General features: G+C 36.6%; 1 long non-coding RNA gene across 3 annotated transcripts in view; it reads right to left on the minus strand.

Moving 5' to 3' along the window:
* Window positions 1-5,647: 5,647 nt before the first annotated feature.
* Window positions 5,648-17,724, minus strand: part of LOC309844474 — an 83,975-nt gene continuing 71,898 nt past the window's right edge. For all 3 annotated transcript variants that reach the window (XR_014300724.1, XR_014300725.1, XR_014300726.1), the window contains 2 exons: window positions 6,955-7,001; window positions 5,648-6,400 (listed from right to left, as the gene is read on the minus strand). This is a non-coding gene — a long non-coding RNA (uncharacterized lncRNA). The remainder of the gene's footprint in view (window positions 6,401-6,954; window positions 7,002-17,724) is intronic.

Below are 17,724 nucleotides of genomic sequence, written 5' to 3' on the forward strand. Positions count from 1 at the left end.
TGGTCCATCCTTTGGGTGAGTCTAGTTCATAGATGTACAAGAAAATCTGTAAATATACCAAGTTTCACAAATGCTGGAATAAGACTTACCTGGAACCTTGTTAATATCATCTGCCAGCAAAGGCAGCTCATCTTTGGATCCTCAGAATCTCAGCAATTTGGTCCAGGAAGCCAACAGGGAGCACTGAAAAGTAAGGCGATAGAGGGCGGAACAAAAATCTCTCCCATCACCCTCCGTATGAGAAGACGACATCAGGCTGGTTTACTGACTTTGTTCTTGGTTATAATTCATAGAATTTTAGACCATAACCAATTAAGAAAATAGAAGGAAGTTATGCATGTGCATGAGAAAGAAAGAAAGATATAGATACACTATATAATGTGTGTATACTATATAATCTGTGTTTGTGTCTATGTGTGTTTGTGTGTCCATACAGCTTATATAACTAGGAAATACAAGGATTGATGAACAAACCAACAGAAAAACCCAACAACTTATCCCTACATATGGTACAGAGAGAAAATCAGACCTATCTGGATTTGCAGAATTCCAGTTTAGTTACTCTCATAAGAGAGCCTCTCTCTCCCTGTCCCTCTCTCTTTCTTTCTCCTCCTCTCTTTCTCTTTCTCCCCATACGGTAGTGCGGCAAGGGAAAAACTAAGCCAGAAATTTTCCCTCAGATAAGCACAAATATTTCATTCTCTGTTCTTCTGTCTCCTATCTCCTATCAATAATGACCCAGGGACAGCATGAAAACTGATTTAACTGCTCCTCCAACCCCACCCCCATCAAATTATGTTCTCTGAATGTTCGGGATTTGGAAGTCACTGGTGATTTGGAGAGCAAAGCATATTTGTACTCTAGTCAGTTCAGTTTACCAGAAAACTCTGTATTGAGACACAGACACCTGACTAATAATAAAATGGTACTTTTTTCCTCATTTTCCATGGTCCCTTATAGATAGGGTGAATATCGGTCCCAGTTTTCAAAAAGTGGTCCTAGTTTTCCCAGCTCAATCATTAACAGTATTCTTCTCACACACACATATTCCACTTTGGCTGAAAAAAATGTTATGATCAACTTCCCTATCATTGATTCTCTTCTCCTTAGAAACCTCACAAATTGAGTTACTGTATCAAGATGGGAATTTGACTCTGCTGGGTATCCCACTGAGCCCTGACCAAATTGAAAATTTGTAAGCAAATACAAAATAGTTGTTTAAGGCCCCCCAAATTTGGGGTGGCTTGTCACAAACCAATAACTAACTAAAACATCAAAACCTAAACTGCATTAACATTAACCAATTCTCTTCCATGATGATTTTTGGGAAAGAACTAGCCTTAAGTCTGAAACACTTACTTATATAGAAACACTTCCTTCCAGATATAGAGTCCTCACAGCTGTGCTAGGCTTGTCATGTTGTATGGGAATATCTTTTTCTGTTTCATACTCAGCACGTGCTCTTTGGTTCTGTTTACAGTATGCGCATCATGTAACACCTGGCTAACTTCCCTGCTCTATCTGTGCTCTGTGGGGTGAGGACAGCGTTCCTTTTACTCTGGCATGAGAATGCTTGTGAGAACACACTGACAATGGGGCATTGATGTCTGCCTCTCAATGCTGATTTTGCTCTATCTCTTCTTACTCATCCAGCCCCTGACTGTGTTGTGTTTTCTTCAATGATTCAGACACCAAGATGCAATGGTAAGAAGTATTTGAACATCTGTTCTTAGTGGTTGGCAGAGAGATGATCTTTGCTATCCGATATGACTTTTTTCTTTTCAGCATAACAGAATTCATTGTTATGCACCACACCCTGTGCTCCATGAAATACGTACCTTCCATAATACCCACCACCTGGCTCCCCCAACCTTCCACTCCCCACCCCTTCAAAACCCTCAGATTGTTTTTCAGAGTCCATAGTCATTCATGGTTCATCTCCCCCAACCTTCCAGTAGTGCAATTGCAGGGTCATAGGGAGGCTCTATTTTTAATTTCTTAAGGAATCTCCACACTGTTCTCCGAAGTGGCTGCACCAACTTTCAATCCCACCAACAGTGTAAGAGGGTTCCCCTTTCTCCACATCCTCTCCAACACACGTTGTTTCCTGTCTTGCTAATTTTGGCCATTCTAACAGGTGTAAGGTGGTATCTCAATGTGGTTTTAATTGAATCTCCCTGAGGGCTAGTGATGATTAACATTTTTTCATGTGTCTGATAGCCATTTGTATGTCTTCATTGGAGAAGTGTCTGTTCATGTCTTCTGCCCTTTTTTTTGACGTGATTATCTGTTTTGCATGTGTTGTTTTTGAGAAGTTCTTTATAGATCCTAGATATCAACCTTTTGTCTGTACTGTCTTTTGCAAATATCTTCTCCCAATGCGTGGGTTGCCTCTTTGTTTTGTTGACTGTTTCCTTTGCTGTGCAGAAGGCTTTGATCTTGATGAAGTCCCAAAAGTTCATTCACCACTCTTGTTCAACATACTATTAGAAGTTCTAGCAACAGCAATCAGACAACAAAGAGAAATAAAAGGTATCCAAATTGGCAATGAAAAAGTCAAACTCTCTCTCTTCGCAGATGACATGATACTTTATATTGAAAACCCAAAAGACTCCACCCCCAAACTACTAGAACTCATACAGCAATTCAGTAATGCGGCAGGATACAAAGTCAATGTACAGAAATCAGTTGCTTTCTTATATGCTAACAATGAAAATACAGAAAAGGAAATTAGAGAATTGATTCCATTTACTATAGCACCAAGAACCAAAAGATACCTGGGAATAAACCTAACCAAAGAGGTAAAGGATCTGTACTCAAGGAACTCCAGAACACTCGTGAAAGAAATTGAAGAAGACACAAAAAGATGGAAGACCATTCCATGCTCTTGGATTAGAAGAATAAACATTGTTAAAATGTCTATACTGCCTAGAGCAATCTATACTTTTAATGCCATTCCGATCAAAATTCCACTGGTATTTTTCAAAAAGCTGGAGCAAATAATCCTAGAATTTGTATGGAATCAGAAGAGGCCCCAAATTGCTAAGAAAATGTTGAAAAAGAAAAACAAAACTGGGGGCATCACGTTACCTGATTTCAAGCTTTACTACAAAGCTGCGATCACCAAGACAGCATGGTACTGGCATAAAAACAGACACATCGACCAATAAAACAGAATAGAGAGCCCAGATATGGACCCTCATCTCTATGGTCAAATAATCTTCGCCAAAGCAGGAAAAAATATACAGTGGAAAAAAGACAGTCTCTTCAATAAATGGTTCTGGAAAAATTGGACAGCTATACGTAGAAGAATGAAACTCGACCATTCTCTTACACCATACACAAAGATAAACTCGAAATGGATAAAAGACCTCAATGTGAGACAGGAATCCATCAGAATCCTAGAAGAGAACATAAGCAGTAATCTCTTCAATATCAGCCACAGCAACTTCTTTCAAGATATGTCTCCAAAGGCAAAGGAAACAAAAGCGAAAAATATGACTTTTTTAAAATACCAATCCTTCCCTGGGATTGGTAAACAGGGCATGGTGCTCTGTTCAAGAATGATAGGTGACATGATATACTTATATCTTCTGAGGTTTCATTTATATCTTCTGAGATTTCTTTTCCCTCAAGTACTTGTAACCTGACGAGTACCCTAAGGCATTAAAATTATTTCTCCATGAATTTATAATATCTTCTTTCCCCCAAAGATTAGATGAAAGACTAATGAATTTATAGCTAACCTTGGGAATAATAAGGCTCTTTTATTTTGTTACGTTTCTGTTTGTTAGTTAATAGCACAGCAAAAATAACCAACACATTTCATGTGTCTTTGACTATCTTAATAAAATGAGAAAAGGTGTAAGAATTAATCTATCTCCTGTAACACTTTGGCAATACTGAAAATGTGCTCAAAATTTTCTTTTCCCAATAACCAGGAATTTTGGCATAAATTATTCAGATAATTTATCAGATAATTCTTAATGAGAATAATTTTTAATCTTATTTGATGTAAATTAGAAAAAACTTAAGTACAAATCAGATAGAAAGTATTGAATTTAGATAGCAACTGTAATGCCAAAGAATTAAAATGATATGAAAGAAAATTTATGAGAGTAGATTAAAGGAAAAGTATATTTTATTTGGGAAAAGAGACCATCTTCCAGGTAAATTAATAATAATTATTACACACATGATAGATTATGATATGCAAGATGTTGACCAGCTGTTCCTTATTTCCACTGAGTACTGACTATGAGGAAATGCATTGTAAAACAGAGCAAAATTTTAAAAACAATAGCATCAGAACTGTTGTAGAAATCCCTTTTTAAAATGTAGAGTGGTTATTAATTTAAAAAATAATAAAATAAAATGTAGAATGATTATTAACATTTAAAAATGTAATTATAAGGACTATAAAGCTTCCCTTCTCAAAAGACGTGTTATAAATTCAAACAGAGACTAAGTCTAACATCCTAACACATCATGGCTAGTAGAGTCCTTAACAAGGAGTATTATCTCATATTAAATTTTTGTTTTGTTTTGTTTTGTTTTTTTCTGGAAGACTAAACAGTAGTTTGCAATGAAAAACAATGTGATTTACTTTAATGTTCAACTTTTTGAGATGTGCTATTCTCCTTGAATGTTCCATTGTTATTATCACATTGTCACATTTCATTTACTTGTGATTGACCTGCCTTTTTTATAAATTGGTGGTGGAGTGGAATAATTTACAAAGTCACACCGAGCCCTATATTACTTGCCACCTTGCCTGATATACCTTTGTACGTTCTTAGTTGCCCCATTTTCCATCCAGTCCAGTCATACTGGCCTTTGCTATGCTGAGAATCTGGCAGCACTGGCTGCTGCTTCTGCCTAGAACTCTCCTTGGCTCAGCCCTCTTTCTTTCAGGAGATTGCTAAGTGTTACTTTTTCATGAGGTGTTTCCTGACAACCCTATTTTATGCTGAAGTCAACCTTCTCCATCACAATCCCATGGGCACTCTCTATTCTCTGTTCTCTTTAATTTCTTGTTTTTTTTGTTTGTTTGTTTGTTTATAATGTAACATTCATCACCTTCTAACATATAATGGTTATATTTATAACATTTACTATCTATGGTCTGATTTTTCCCCCACTAGAATGCCATGTAATCTCCACACATTTAGGAAATTTTATCTTTTTTTGTTGTTGTTGAAACATAGGTATACCAAGTGCCTTAAATGATGCTTGGCATTCTTTATACATTCACTGAATGAATGAATAAATAAATGAATATAAAAAGATAGATCCAATTGAGTATTTGCCCAAATCAAGTCACAGAATACCTGATTATATATAATTCCTGATTAAATGTAAAATGTCTTACCTGTTGCTAAGCCATAGGGATTTTGTGGTTTGAGTACAATAAATTGCAAGCATAAGAAGTAGATGGACATACACACATACTAAAACACAAACAATTAATGCCTTAGGATCAAAAGATAATGACAGGCTGTGTTGATAGAAGTTTTATAGAGACTTTCAACCTCAATTATCTAGAATATTATGTTAGTCTTTGTATCTCATGTTACATTTATTAGTTCCTGATGCTATTAATCTCAACTCAGACATTGAGTGCTAATTGGCAAGTCAAGGAGGGATATCGTTTTAAACTTAGAACTATTTATTCAAAGGGAAAAAAAAATTGTAAGGGTGTCACATAGAAACCATGCTAAATTGGGTTAACCTAGTTAACCACAGCTTGCCCTTGCATCCACTGTTAAACCTTGCTATTCTTTAAGCTGCACTATTTACTGAAATTTTCTATAAACCAAGAACTAAACTGAATGCTTTACAGTCGTTATCTCTGGTCCTCTAGTAACTATTATAAAATACATATTGTTTAAAAAAAAAAAAAAGATTCAAAGAGGTTAGATAAATTCTCCAAACTCACACAACTAAAATAAATAAATAAATAGATAGATAAGTAAAGCCTGGATTCAAGCCAAGGCATGTGGGTTGTTTAAGACCCATGTTCCTTCTACTACAGCAGGCTGCCTCCCTGTTTTCTGATTGTTTTCACCACTGTCTGAGAGCAGGGACATTGCTACAGATCATCAATTCAATAGTAATTTGGCTTCCTGGCAGCCACCATGAGAGTGAACTCAGGGACATGGGGAAAAAAATCTGAAAATCCTCAGTCCCCTTTGCCCCCATCACATCATGAGTTTTGACGAGAATCCAGATCATCAAATCAGTGCCTCCTTGACTCTGTCTTCTCCGCGTAGGAACCCTTCAGGCAGATCTGTGAGTGCTGCAAGCATAACAGTCCATCACCAACCTGGAGGCGTGTTCTAAGGAAATTTGGTGCATCAAGGCTCTGGGCGACAGCACAGCTCCTGGTTTTCAGCTCTACCTGGAAAGCATTTTAGTTTTTCATTGCTTTATTTTCTTGCAAATTAACAATAAATTCTTATTGAGTACATATGGACAGCTCAAGACCATATGAAAATGGTCAAAATATTACATGCAATCTCTACACACAAGTATTAATGTGAGCTTCTTGTGCTTTTTCTTTAACTCTCCCATCCTTTTTCCCTCACACACCACTCTTTCCTTTCCTGTATCCTGAGCCTCATTGTTGGAACTCAAGTCCCAGAGAGTGAAGGCCTTCTAAGCATATTTAATTTCCCTCATTGGAATGTCTGAGGCACAATAAAGAATAAAAGCCAATAAACACCTGATCTTTAAGTAAAATCCATCCAAGTAATCAAATAGAATTTATTAAAAAACAACCATCACACCTACTTATGAATAGAGTATGTGGTATCTACCTTTAAGGAGTTTATACTCTATGGATTGTGGGTCCTACATTCAGTTGGGTGATAGTGGAGAAGTTCTTCACCTACCTTCATCTATAAATATACTAAGAATAGTAGTAATTATAAAATAATGAAAATTAAAATATACCTCTCAATGTTGGAGAGTTCCAACAAAGGATAGATGAGCTTGCAGACCTGGAAAGTACAACAGAGACATTATGTTCACTCTAAACATCACAATCTCCCTATATTTCCCTGCTCTCTTGTGGTTGGACAGGGCCATGAGACTATTTCTTGCCAAAGATTTATCAAAAGTGCCATGAGTCATGTTCAGACCAAATCATTTGAAGTTTGATGACAGAGGGATGAGCCAAGAGCACCTAAATCACTGAGTCACTGCACAGAAGACCTATAACAAAGTTTTCATGTGTGAGAAACAAACTCTCATTTGTTCAAGTACTAAGAATTTTAGTTTGTTTCTCATTAAGACAAGTATAACCTTTCTTAAAGAACAGAAGTGGTCTGATACAGAGAAATATTGTGGACACTTGATAAATCTTTGCCTTAAAAAAATTCCATGAATACTTCATTCTAATAGGCAGTTTGAGATTGGATGCTAGACTGTACAGGAAAATCCACAATTGGAAATTTAGCAGAGAAGGATCAGAGGTGTGATTGATGTTGGATGGGATTTCATGAAGTAAAATAGACAGGAGAGAGCTATTTATGCACACAAGGAAAATGGCATGAGTAAGAGCAGGATAGACTGGGATGTGCACAGTAAGTTGGTTGTGAGACCTGTACGTTTGAAACAGACAATGTGAGTTGCAGAATGTTACCAAATCATGAGATAGTAAACATGCTTAAGGACTGGGCAGAGTTTAGATTTCATTCAAACGTCAATGGAAATACCAAAAAAGATTGGGTCAGTGATAAAAGTAATGATTAAGGAAAATGCCTGGCTTTAGCATTTGTAAAATATTACTCAAGACGGTGGTTCTCAACTGAGGCTGCACATTTGAATCCCATGGGAAAGCTTGAAATGTAGCTTAGGTCTCCCCCTAATTCCCGATTTAATTGATGAATCTGGGCATCAGTGGGCTTTCAAAGCTAAGCAGGTGATTCTAATTATTCTAAATTGCAACAAGTATTATGGTAACTGGAAATCAAGGGGTCTTATCCTCTACAAGGCCAGTTAGGGAGATAATACAAGACACCCTTTCAGGTGTGATGACACACAGACACACAAAAAATCTGCTTATTCTACCCAGGAATTGAGGTGGAATTTATAAAGGGGAAGTGGTACTCTGGATCTTGCTCTGCTATTTTTAATTAGAGCAAGAACAAACTACGTCGGTGCACTTTCTCTTCTTTTCTCCATTTTTGCTTTCAAAACACCACACTCTGCAAATATATGGTCTCCAGCATAAGGTGTGAAGTAGGACCATACAAATTTCTCTCTGTATTCCATCTCATTTACCAAGCCCACACTTTAAGACCTGGATTTAATCTTCATATTAAAGAGTGAAAGGTTAAGTAATTTGTTTCACTTACTTGTAAAAGAGTTATCCAAACGTCCCAGTGCTTTGACCAGGCTTCTTGCCTCCTACACTTTAATTCATTTTCCAACTCTGTAACATCTTAAAATTAGCCAAATGGGTCCAATCAAAAATCATATATACAAATTATAATGTACCCATATAGTAGTGTTCTTAACCATTTATTGCATACCTTCTTATTTCCGACTCCCTTTCTCAGACTCCCAGCAGACATCCAAATACATAGAATATCCCAGAATATGCACACAATATTTGAGGTTGAGTGAGTTTAAAAAAAAAAAAAAAAAGTCAGCTTTTCCAAAACATACAGACTTCAGTGCAATGAAAGATTTCCTCACCAGAGACTTTCATGATGGTAGTGATCAATTTTTTAAAAGGTTAACAAAACTCCCTTTAGCTTTTTAACAAAATTATCCCAGTCATCAAAGTTGTGCAAGACAGAGACTCCAGTGTATTCAGCTTCAAGATTTTGTAGAAAACCCCTAGTTTTTAAAAAGAACTGAGCGTCTTTTACACGATCACACTTATTTATTTGGCCTACGCCCTAATGTGTTGGTGTGTTTATTGAGGAGAGCTTTTTGTTTTATTCTTTCTGGCTTGTTGGCTTCAAAACACAGTCTGGCCCCATAGGAAGCCATTTCGATCTAAAGAACCCACTCTCCAAAGAGCAAGGAGCTGCTGCAATATTTATGAAATCTAAAACCTCTCTTCTTGATCTTTTTAATAAAGATCCTAGAGGAAGGTGTTGAGGGTAATAAAGAGAGAAGGGAGAAGAAAAAGCAGCTTGTGAGGGAGTCTAAGTGCACTCTCAGCAGACTGCTAAAATGTAAACAGAGAGGTGATCAATGACGGACTCTGTTTCTAAATTAAGTCTTAAAATGCATATTAATGAATGCTTTCTGGAAAAGTATATCACATTGAGAATGTCACTTAGGCGAATGGCAGCTACTTTAATTTTAGATTCAGCCTCCCACCCAGCTGAGTTAGGAAACTAAGAAACATTTGCCTAGTTAGTGGGTAGAGTGGTATGGTTCATTTTAAAAGTAGTCTGCAAAGAGGATTTGCGGGGGGGAAAAAAACCTTCCCAAACATAAACAGGTCAAATGTTGCTCTCAACTCATCCCCAAAGGGTCTCTTAGAAAGACTCACAGCTGTTCAGTTTTATAGGGCCACCTGCCATACTGATGAAAGGGATGGGATCGCTTTGAATAGCAAGGGAAAAAAGCCAACCTCCTGGAAATGAGCATGAAAAACTGAAAAGATTAGGATTCAGTGTCTCGATTCTATGAAACAACTGTGCAATGTAAAGCATATTCATGAGTCCAAGAAGAAACAAAATTAGAACCGGTCTAATTCAAATTGAATATTCTTCCGAGGGCAGTAGCACCATGAAACCTCATCTTTCCTTTATTAAGTAAGTGGCTCGATGAATGTGATGGAGCATAAATTAAAAAGCAGGAGAATTTAAGGGATGAGGCTGGCCCCGCTGGTCAGGAGCTAGGTCATGCAGAGGGTTGCAAATCTTGGATACTATGTAGGCTGATGGCTTTCAGACTTTGTAAAAACAGTCAATTTCTTTCCTTTCTTCCACATCCTCCATCTGTTTACCTCCCCCAAGTGTCATATGGCACTATAATATATAAAAAAATATAAAAATGGACCTACTCTGGTTAAGACTGGAAGAATTAGAACATAGAACATAGATGTGGTGAGAAGCCAGGAGTTAGACTGTCTCTGTCTCCATAAACTCCCCCAACCAACCTCTGCCATCACTACATGGACCCACAGACATTTCTAATGAATCTTAAGGCTTTCAGAGAACCATTTTGAAAACTGCTCATGTCAACTATTTAGGGTACTCGATAGTTTTAAGCAAAAGATGAACATGTCCCAATCACAACTTAGATGCTGAATATCATTCTGAGATGGGTAAAGAAGACAGATTTGAGCCTGTGAGCTGGGAGGCAGAGCAAGAGTTGGGAGACTATCACGGTTGTCTAGATAAAGAAGGCAAACGGCCCAAACCAGGACAAAGGTTTTGAGAATAATATGTGGGGGTGACATGAGAAGATTTGGTGATTAGTTGGATGTGGGAAATTCAGGGTTAAGGAGGATTCGAGAATATATGTTAGATTGGTTCCAAGCACTGTAACTGGCTAGAGGTATGGAGAATGCTGGAGGAACAAATATTTATTTGGAGGGTAGAGAGAAATTCAGTTTTAGTTTCAGGTTGGTGTATTTGACAAGTTAAGTCAGAAATAATATATATATTATATACAATATATATTCAGACTCAGATTCATATATTATATAATTATTTTTATATATTTATATTATTTTATATATTTTATATAAAATATATAATAATACATTATATACTATATTATTATTTATATATATAATTATATTATATAATATAATTATATAATTATATAATAATATATGAATCTGAGTCTTAAAAGACAATCCTGGTTTGGATATTTATATTTAGTGCCATTGCATATAAATAGAATTAAAATTATAGCAAAGCAGTAGACAAGAAAGAAGAATCTATTTTTTCTTAATATTTTAATTATTTGAGAGAGACAGAGATAGAGAGAGCACAAGCAGCAAGGGAAGGGAGAGGCAGACTCCCCATGGAGCAGGGCACCCAATGTGGTGCTCCATCCCAGGACCCTGGGATCATGACCAGAGCCAAAGGCAGACGCTTAACAGACAGCCACCTAACCACCCCTGCACCAGAAGAATCTATTTAAACTCCATGGGCCAACATTTAAGGGATGGATAATGCAAAAAAAAGGCATATAATAGAGTCAGAAAAGATACAGTATGAGGAACAAGGAAAATATCAAGAAAATCACCACAAGGTTTTAAGAAGAAAGAGATTAGCACTGTTAAATGTAACAAAGAGGTCCACAAAGACAAAAAAAAGAAAATACTTCTTTTGGGTTTAGCATTTAAGAAGTTGATTAAGCCTCAGTCAGTTAAGCCTCTGACTCTTGATAGTAGCTGGGGTTAGGATCACAGGGTTGTGAAATCAAGCCCCACCCCCTCAAGCTCCACACTCAGTGCGGAGTCGGCTTGAGCTTCTCTCTCTCAATCTCCCTCTGCCCCTGCCCTGCACACGCTCTCTCAAAAACAAACAAATAAAGATTTAAAAAATAAAAAGGAAGTTGTTTGGGATTAAAAAAAGAAAAAAAAAGGAGAAGTTGCTTGGGACCATAACAAAACGTCAGAAATTGGGTTACAGAGGGGAGGTGAGTAGAGTGTTGGGTGAGCCTGGTGGTGGTTATGATGGAGGGCACGTACTGCATGGAGCACTGGGTGTGTGCATAAACAATGAATTCTGGAACACTGAAAAGAATTTTAAAAAGAAAAAGAAAAAGAAATTGGGTTGCAGTAGTTGAAAAGTGAATGGAAGGTTAAAAGGAACCAGGGACTAGTACAGACAGGGAGAAAGGAAAAAAACAAAAAAAATTGGACAATAGAAGAGGATTTATGAGTAGTGGAGCATGCAACCAATACGGAAGCAATAAATGAGTGAATGAGCACCAGAACAAAGGGATGAAATAAATGGGGAGAATAGTTAACAGGATAAAATGAAGGAAACATAACGTGTGTATAATGATTTTATTTCTTTTACATTCCTCGAGCTGCTTCAAACCCTTTGGGTAATTGAATGAGAAATTAATGATTTAATCAATCAGGGATCCTGATAGTATTCAAATGTGCCATGAGTCATGCCATGTTTCCTTATCCTTGAACATATAAGGAAAGGGCAGAGATAGGAAGGGAATTGAGCTAACATTTATTCATGGAGAGCACTTCACTTACATTATTGCATTTGATCTTTGAACAATCCTATGAGGCAAGTATTATTATTTCATCATCTTACAAACGAGGAAACTGAAGTTCAGAGGGTTAAGTGGTTTGCCTGAGGTCTTACATCACTATTTATATGGTACTATACTCAGCTATCAAAATCGGCTACTATAAATACTGTATAAAAGAAGAAAATAGGTCTGTGAGTGCAATTTAAAAACCATTCTGACTGGAGAAATTGAGTGGCAATAGAATGTGTTTAGAAAAACAGCATGGGAAGCAGGAAATACTTCGCTGAATGTCGAGGATGAGAATGTAGGTTTTGGAATCAGATTGTCTATGGTCTATGATGTTGGGCAAGTTATTTATCCTTTTCATGCTCTGATGTCCTCATCTGATGAATGGAATTAAAATCTTTCCTCCCTAATGCATGACATAATTTATGCAAAACACTTGGCACAGTGCTTGCTTGCCACATGGTAAACACTTAATTCGTGAAAGTTATTTTTCATCCTTGATATCATTGCCTTTTATTTGAGTGACCTAAAAGAGGAAAATCGTAACGTGACATTCCCTTTTAAAAGCGTTCAGAGATAGTCTGTTTAAAAAGCACAAAAGCTAATGCTAGGAAACTTTGTGTTAGAGTACGTTCCATTTGGAACAACTCCAGCAGTCGCATGGGTGAAAGATACATGAGTGCTGCCAAAGACTATGTCAGACCAGATTTTTCTAAGATCTATGCCTGAAATTCATTAAAAAGCAAAAAATAATTTCCCTATTTACATTAAAGAGATTGCGGAAAAAAACATGAGCTCTGTAGCTGAGTGATAAGGTTACTTGGTTTGGAATCGTGGATTCTCATAATACATGACATGCGGCCATGCCCACAGGACAATGCTGCTTCTGATGGGTTCTTCTGCTAAGGAAGGAATCAGCCCTCTCATCTTAGAAAACTCTCCCCTTCTGCCTGACCTGAAAACTCGAAGAAAGAGAAGGAAATTCTATTTCTCTGGATGTTCTAGAGGACAACTACCCTTGAAAAAGTGACATTAACCCACCACCACTCTAAAGTTAACCATCGAATCATCTATTCGGACCATGATGTGCAGCAGCCTTGAGGCAGTACTACCCACCCGTCTTTGGAGGAATCCAGTCCCAGGAGGGGGGTTTCAACCATGACCACGATACTTCCTCCTCTTAACATTAATGGTGCTGGCTAAGTAAATTGAAGGGAGGAGCTATCTATACTAAAATCAAATCCACATGAAAACAAAACGGAGCTTCTGGAGAAAATCAGGTTGACAAAGTAAAGTTATTTCTCGAGCTTGAAGCTTGACCTTTGAGTGGCAAAGTCTGTAGAGACCATGTCCTGTAATGGAAAAAAATTCCTTAAAGGGTGCCTGTGGGAGACCAATAGCACATAAAAGTAAAATATAGCTGAGGGCTAGAAATGATGAAAAGATGACCTGTGGTCCCTGAGCATAGCTTCAGTCTAAGGAAACATTTTATTAGATTGGGATAAAAAGAACAGCAAACGATTTTCTCTTCCTCACTTCTGTTCTCACTACCTCTGAGTGTAAATATCACTTATGGACAATGAACACAAATACTACAGAGAAGCATAACTGATTAGAAGAGTATGAAGGAATTTAGTGGAAAAACCAGAATAAAAACCAGATATAAATGTGGTTTATCCCTAGACACAACTATGAGAGGAAATATATTATTGTGTGTAAGAGCTCGGACACTATCATCGAACCGTCTGGGACTGAATGCTAACACGTATTAGCAGTGTGGTCTTGGCAGGGCATTTAATTTTTCTCAGCCTCAGTTTTTTAATCTGTAAAATGAGGATTACATTGGTACCTATATCATATATGATGAAAAGGGCTTTTCTTCTTCCTTAACTGTAAGTTCTTCAAAAGCTCAGAATATGCTTCATGAAATCAGCTTCTATATCCAATTCTTAATATGGTGTCTTCTACTTTTCATAGTAGAAAATAAAGTGTTTGTTGGATAAAATATGGGATAAATTATTCCCTTCATGCAACCACTGAATTACCTAAGCATGTTTTTATGATACACCCAAATTCATGTTTTACTTAATGCCAAATGGAATCAAGGGTAGTTTACATGTTCCTAAGCTTGCATTTCGGAAAGATTATTTAATAAAAGGTATAATAAACACTGTAATCAAATTTTGGTGAGTCCTCAAAGATGGGGATCGAAAAGAACTGTTTATTAAAAATAGTTTAACATGAATAAGTCTAATGGACATTCTGAAATCACTTTGCTCCTTAGTGTTATTAGCTATATAAAATTAGGCTGTCAAATGCTGCTTTATGAATAGTCAGTAAGGAAGAAAGAGAAATCACAGGGGACAAATCACTGTCATTCACAGAAGACTACCTGGCAGTCTAAGAATTAAGTTCACTCTTCAGGGCATGCTATCCTCAGCTGTTATAAATATGCCAGAATGCCTCTGTCAGCGGGCTTAATAAAGAGGCTGCCTCCACCAATATGGTGCTTGTAAGGTGCAGTCTGTTGCTCAGAGGGAAAGGGAACAAAGACATTTTGTTTCCAATTATTGTCACTTTGCCTTTTAGCTCAACTGAGCAATTTCATGACCAGGAAGACAGACAGGATTCTCAACAGTAGAGTAACTAAACAAAATCTCTCTAATTAAATGACACTTGGCAAGGGCAGAGGACACCCAGAGTTTAGTTTAGAGCACGTTGCCTCTACATGGAGTCAGTAGCTTAGCATTTGGGGGTTAGGAAAGACTTTTACATTTGCAGGCGATTCCACTGCCTCATTCTGAACTACTTTTAGGCCTTAGCTAGGCATGAGTTTTCTCGATGCTCACTGGTTTATTAATCCTTACAATATGTCATGAAATAAATAGAAGCTTTTGATACAACCATCGTCTTTTACAAGTGGTGTACTATTATAGTTCCCTTATCTCTTTTTCTGCCTGGTCTCCTGACTAAATACTTTATTAACCTACATCCCTGGCATCATTTGATATTCTCAAGTTTATATATTTAGCCTACAAGTTTCAGGAGGTCAGAAAGTGGTTTATAGAGTATATTTAGGAAAATCCCAAAATCTTCTTTAAGTCATGGCAATGGCAGGTCTGTGTGATTGTAGTAGAGCCCATCTATAGCTATTCTTTAAAGTCCTAGGTCTCAAATCACATAAAGTTTTGGAACTCTGAGATCTAGAAAGCTCCAGGGGCCAGAGCAGGAAATGAATGGCAATACATGGCCAAGTCGTCTCCATGGACCACTGAACAAAGGAAGAGAACATAGATGTACAAATCAGAAGACAAAATATCAATGGTTATATTCCTACAGTTATTTGTAGAATATATATGCCTGCTATTCTAGAATCTTCCAGTGGGAATCATAGAACTATTTCCTACTCTAGGAGTCATAAATCCCTGGGGGAATCTGTGGCATAATTAAGGGTCTTCAAATCCAAAAGCAAAGGCAACATTGTTAGTAGAATGAATAAAACATCTTTTGTACCTAAATGTACTTTCAAAATGTATACTGACTCTAATACACAAATGTATTTGAAATATTTCCAGAAAGCATAGTATCTACTGATTGTTACATTTTTTTATTATTAACTGATTATAAAGGTCAAACTGACAGTAAGGTTGTGAAGAACTGTAAAAAAAAAAAAAAAAAAAATGCTGATAATCCGTGACTTCCTTTCATTCCAAAGAGTTTAGAAGCACTTCCAAAGAGAAAACAATAAACTTGATATGCATGAAAATAAGAAAAAAGGTTAAAGTGTTTCAGCTACCAAGTTTTCAATCCAAAGAAGAGATTTAGAATTACTGAAACCTACTCCAAGTACACTAAAACCTATCTACCTCCATACAGTACCAGCATCTGCTGGAAGACACATATTAATGTGACTTTCTGATTAGCACTTTGATAATTTTCACCTTATTCTTCCTTTATGTGACAGCGAGATCTAAACACTAAATTTGCTGATCTTCTATGACAGCATAAGTTTTATGGGACTTTCAGAATGCTATTACTCTTGCTTATTCATTCTTTTCCTCTCTCACCTTCTATCTGTAGAGTTCTTAGTCATAGATGGGTGGCTTACACTGACATGCTGAGATTTTTTTTTAACATTTATCTTGTGATAGGTGAAATGGTCTACACACTTTAATATCTGAATATATCCTCCATGTCTAATTCAATTCCCCAAGCAGTATAGAAGGTGCAATCTAAACATTTCAGGTAGGAGTGAGTAATTTACATAGAGAAACAGTTCTTGCGAACAGCATCTAAAATGATTTAGATTTTACTCATTGAGACGTGAGATAGAAATCTTTCTCTACAAATGACCTTCACATTATGACATGGATCATATGGAATTTAAAAGTGTAATTATGAACTATAAATCCTCTAAGAACCAAAATGTCAGCCTTTTTTTTTTCATATTATGTTGTTTCATTACCATCCAATACAATAACTGTTATATCATTAGATATATGTTGGTTTTTGAATGAATAAATAAATGAATGAGTAAAACAGTGAATTTTATTAGCAATTTAATAACTTAACAAACTCACTTTGGCCTAAAAATAATTCATCAGTGATAGAAATAAGGGAAAGCTTGGGATAAGGGAGAGGGGGTTTTAGAATTCATACCTCCATCACCTCTTCCCCAAAGTCATTTCAAACAAATATGAAATCTATATTGAAACAATTTGCTATCTTTCTATATATAGTTCAGTTCAAGATTTGTCAACTGCCACATTCTTCCAAGAAGACCACCCCAATCCAAGTTTGTTTTACAATGAAATTCTAGAATTGGATTGAATCAACAATCAGCAGAATCCATAAATTGTTCTTTATTTTCCCCCCAAATATTTTGTTAAAATTTCCAAAATTCTGTATAAGTCTGCCATAGCATTGCCTTTCTCCACTACTCTGAATCACTAGAATATAAACTACACAAGGATAGACTCTTAGCTCAGTTTGTTTAATAGTGCCTTCCAAGCACCCAAACAATGTTGGGTATATACTTGACACCAAGTATACATTTGTTGAATTTTTTAATGTTTCATCTAACTCAGTTAAACATACCAAACCACTGATACTTCATGTCACTGAGTGATTCTATGCCTACATTTATTCCATTATTGGACTTGACACCTTATTGCCAAAACTATATTCTCCTCACTCAAAACCCATTTAAAAAAAAAAAAAAAAGACAGCAATAACAAAAGACCCTGCTATAATCAATATAGTGGAAACATTTAGTTATTAATTAGACTTCTACTTAGACATTGTTTCCTTGGACGCCCAAGAGTGAAACACTGTAAGATTACCATTAAGTGGCAGAACAGGAAGGTGCCAAAGCAAGAAGGTGAAATGGTCATCCCTACCCACATCAGCAGTTACACTTTAGAAATCACTTCTCCCATCTACCACCTTATTTGATAATCTTCATAATCTTTTTTGTAGAGTCAGAAAGAGTCCTCAACATGGAGGAAAAGAAACTGAGGC

The sequence above is a fragment of the Mustela nivalis genome (assembly GCF_964662115.1).
Source record: "Mustela nivalis genome assembly, chromosome: 11".
NCBI lineage: Eukaryota > Metazoa > Chordata > Mammalia > Carnivora > Mustelidae > Mustela > Mustela nivalis.